Source organism: Haliotis rufescens, unplaced genomic scaffold (genome assembly GCF_023055435.1).
Source record: "Haliotis rufescens isolate VD_foot unplaced genomic scaffold, xgHalRufe1.0.p SCAF_6, whole genome shotgun sequence".
Classification (NCBI taxonomy): Eukaryota; Metazoa; Mollusca; class Gastropoda; order Lepetellida; family Haliotidae; genus Haliotis; species Haliotis rufescens.
In genome coordinates, this window is record NW_025964334.1 from 47972997 (window position 1) to 47977802 (window position 4806).

A 4806-nucleotide genomic window follows, 5' to 3' on the forward strand; every position below is an offset into this window, starting at 1 on the left:
TTTACATAAAATCTGGATAAAAGTTCATTTCTAAAAAAGGCACCCACTCCACCAGAACCTCTCCTGGCTTTCCTATGCAAATTCTTCCGATTTCTGCCGATCCATGTATACCCGTCTACAGTCAGCTTCTCATCATTCCTAAGGAAAGTCTCACATACAACGACTACATCGAGATCACATTCGCATTTCTGCAAATAAATATTGGCCATTGACGAACACCGTAGTGTCTGTGGTCTGTGGGCATCGGACCCAGTCCTGCTACATTGGAGCCCCCAGTGAGGACATGGCCTAAACAGAGATGTGAGAACGAGCCTGCTGTCATCACCCATTGAGGATCCTTTCCTCAACTGTAACTGGAATCATGACGTCATCCTTGGGAATACCGTGATGTGAGATATGTTTGTTTTCATATGTGTTATATATGTTGCCATCTGCAGATACAGAGACCCTAAGCGCAGTTTGAACTATGTCTATATAGTATTGATGTCATCACAAGCCTTTGTAACCAGATGTTCTGTGAATGCTTACTGGTATACATATTTTATGTACATTTAAGGTGCATCATTGTTGAATTTAAGTCGACTTTGAACATGTTCGGAATCATTGTACCTTTTACTGAATATACCCGGGTTGTGCCTGCGTGCACTGTATTCCAAGGCCAATTTTTATGTGTCATATGCATGTGTTGCAAATTTTTAGACTTAGAATGAGCGCTCATACACTGCAGTAGTGAACCATATCAGTTTAGCTGTTTTTTAGTGGTTGAAAAACCTCAGCTCTTATGATTGTGTGCGTCACAGTGAGAAGTCACAATATACATGAATGCTTGAATGTCTCTGTGATAAATCAAATAAAGTGCAATTAAACATTAGTTCAAAGAGACCAGCATTGAATTTAGTTTAACATCATAAATAGGCGTTGTGTTGTTTAATTGCTTAAATATTGCTGTTGGGACATTTATGTTCGCATAGTTGTATAGTTGCTTAAGTACGCAATGATCATGGTTTATTTTCCTGGCGTTTAAGTCTATAGTTTCATGGCTCATGTTTGATTGGGTCTCGTTTTGATGTTTTGATATCAAGGCTTATATGCTATTGTAGGTCTCGTCTTAGACTACAGTTGCATACCCCGAGGGCGTTCCCTTACCCTTTGGCCCAATACATGACCATCATCAGCACTGAAGCACAACTAACACTTTGGCCATGCACTTGCCCACTGTTTTGTTTTTAGCTAATTTGTTTCTATTTTTTCATTAGGTCATTAGCTTAGCAACCTCATTACCTATCCTACTTCTGGGGCGGCCGGGTAGCCTTGTGGTTAAAGCGTTCGCTCGTCACGCCAAAGACCCGGGTTCGATTCCCGACATGGGTACAATGTGTGAAGCCCATTTCTGGTGTCCCCCGCCATGATATTGCTGGAATATTGCTAAAAGCGGCGTAAAACCATACTCACTCACTCACTCACTATCCTACTTCTCTTGAGTTTATGTCCTATCTTCGTGCCATTCACTATGAGTGAACCACCTCCAGAGGAGGTAAAGAACCTCATTGGAGCTTTCAAGGCATTTAACGCCTGGCCTAAAGCTGATAGCCCAGAGGACCTAGTACAGTGGATGAAGAGCTATACTCAGACACAGGTCAAGGTTGAAGATGAGCCTCAAGGTGCATCTTTTCTAGGACATTTGGAGAATCAATCTCCTACTTCAAGTTGTCCTACACCAGTTACCTTGACACAAGCCCCAAGGTTACCATCCTTCTCAGGTGAACAGAAGGGCGAGACATCTTTTGACGTCTGGAAGTATCAAGTCCAATGTTTGTTACAGAACAAATCATTATCTCTGCAGGCTGTCGCCAATACGGTACAGCACTCTTTGCGTAGGAAGGCAGCCACTATTGCCATGTGCCTTGGTCCCGAAGCAGACTTACAGCAGCTCATCTCCAAGTTGGAAAGCATTTTCGGTAGTGTTGACAGGAACCAGTCATTGTTAGCTTGTTTTTATGGCGTACGCCAGGGAGAGACAGAAGAAGTCGCAATATGGGATTGTAGGTTGGAGCACCTACTGAACCAGGCGGCAACACAGGGATCCATTCCACAGGAAAACAGAGGAGAGATGTTGAGGACCCAGCTGTGGTCAGGATCCAAGCCAGATCTTCGAGATCTCACAGCACATATATTTGACCAGGGTACCAGTTACGCAGATCTTCTACGAGCCCTTCGAAGAGCAGAGGTTGACCTGCAGCAGAGAGGAGCCAGAACAGGGAAGAAGAGTGTAACTCCCAATATGGCCGCTGTAGCAGCCCAGGATCCAGAGATGAAGGAGATTAAGGGGATCTTGAAACAGTTATCAACTGAAGTTGCTGAGCGCCAATGTAGCGGCCATAAAATTTCCGAGTCCCGTGATGGGATTCGAACCACGGACCTTCTGATCAGAGGTCGGACGCCTTGTCCACATGACCAAAGAGGTTAACCCCGTCAGCAAGCTGACAAGGTAAGGGATATCATCTGTGGGACGACTCCGCGCCCTGCTACATATGTATAATAAACAATCAGTATTTGATAATTATGACTACGAAACAAAAAAAACCTCTGTCCCCTCCTTCCACCTCTGGATACCGTCATACTCTTCCTCCAAGCCCTTGCTTTCAAAGTACCAAACATCATCTGGAACAGCAGCAAGCACTTGTTAACTGTAAATATGGACGAAACTTTTGAATCTCTGAAAAGTGTACAACTGACCAATCAGGAGAATCGCCAGGCCATTTTCAGTGATGCAGCCCGAGTATTTGGAAGTCTTCTGAGAAGAAATCGATTTGTTCTAGCTCTTTTGTATCTACCTGTGAAGATCCTCTCATGTGTCAATCTCTTAGCACAGTTTATGTTCCTGAGGATATACTTAAGACAATACCTGGCAATCAGGGTAGAGTCCTATGCTGGTTTGGATATGGACTCCATCATAAAACCATTGCTTGTAAAAGATATTTACTGAGATTTTTAAATTGTCAGGATGAACACCCATAGATTTACAGTTCCGTGTACTCTACCAATCACCAAAATCTACGATAAGATGTTCATATTCCTATGGTACTGGGTCTTCCTTCTGGCTGTCATCACAATCCTTAATCTTGTCCTGTGGGCAGGATTTCTCTTCCTACCGTTCCTAAGAGATGGCAGGATAGCTGCCCACATCAACGCTGCCAAAGGATCTCGCCCTGACGAACCTGCTGTAACACGTTTCATCAGCAGTTTCCTCGGAATCGATGGGGTGCTTGTCTTGTCCATGATCTCCCGGAATTCAAGCGAATTAGTTGCAGCAAATCTCACCCAACATTTGTACCAGGTGTTTCAGGAGAAAGAAGAGAAATTTCAAATTCAATGAGACCTCTACGCTGGAGAACCTGGGGGTGACGCTTTCGAAACTGAAAAAACAGGAACTTTAGTGGCTTTACCAATGTGTGATCTACCCTTGGTGCCTAAAGGTGTTGTATTAGTGGATGATATTATATCTCATGGCTATATGTGATCTTCCTGTTAGTTATATGTGATAACATAGACATTTTCGTAATATCACTGTCAGTCCTTGTGTAAAAAGAGCATTTCAGAATGCCTCAATGGAACTTTGGATTAATTAAAAATAGGTACATGGCCGACAAAGCCTTTGTTCCACTGACAGATTACTTCATTTACTTTTTCAGAACTTAATTAGTTTTCCATTGAAGAATCCTAAGCTAACTACAATACGATAATCCCTTACCTTCAAATATGAATGATCTCGCAATCTCTCATGTGCACTTTGTAAATTTATGCATCAAGTTATGTTGGTGTCACGATTAATCAGTTTAGTTGTCACAGTACAAACGTGGAACTATTGGCGGATCTGAGCTAATGTATATTTCATATTGATAACAACTCACATGATGACCGCGTCTTGCTATATGCCCTCACATTCATATGTATATAACTTTAGATATTGAATTACAAGTTATATTTCTGCTCCTTACCAATGTTTTGTTTGCATGGCCTGACAGGCTAATACTGAAATTAGGGGAATCGTGTAGCTTGCAAATTGGAGCCATTTCGCTTTTATTACCTGACATCTACTGATCGGTGCTGGTTTTGCACAGGCCTTTATGACTAAGTCTTCTTCTAGAAGTGCTTTGACGATTTATTGTATATCTGTTTTGATACACGTCGTCGGAGAGGAAATTGGAGAATACCCTGAATATTCGAACCTCTCTCTTCCAGCTTGCTGCTATTTTTTCTCCTTACGTCCTGACAACCTTTTTTCATATAAATACATCAGGAAACTTGTCTCGTACGTGACAAGTCATTTTGTAGTTTGAGCCTGTCACTTCAGCTCCGCTTTCCATGTACGTTTTTTATCAAATGTTCGTAACTTATTGAATAATAAACACATACATGTAAATACAAGCCATGTTGTGAAAGTTATCAGTGAGAAAGGCAGACCGTGTTGGTTCGTTAGTCGTTAATTAATGAAGTGGATGGCGCTGTGTTGTGCACAAGCTGCTTGTACAGTGTTAGACTTCACAGAACTTACGAGAAAACCTTGATGCATCGAAGTTTGTTTGTTGAAAAGACAATCTTGACGAAAATCTGTTGTAATCAAGTGTATCCATATGCTGTGACTGTGCTGCCTGGTAATGTGTTTTCTTACACACCTGTGGGTTAGAAACCCATTTGAGATAACTGGTATCAAACATATGTGTGAGATCGAATTTCAGACCCGTGATTGGCTACTCCATTATGATGACCTGAGGTCAGATTACGACTGACTACTTTCCTGATTGT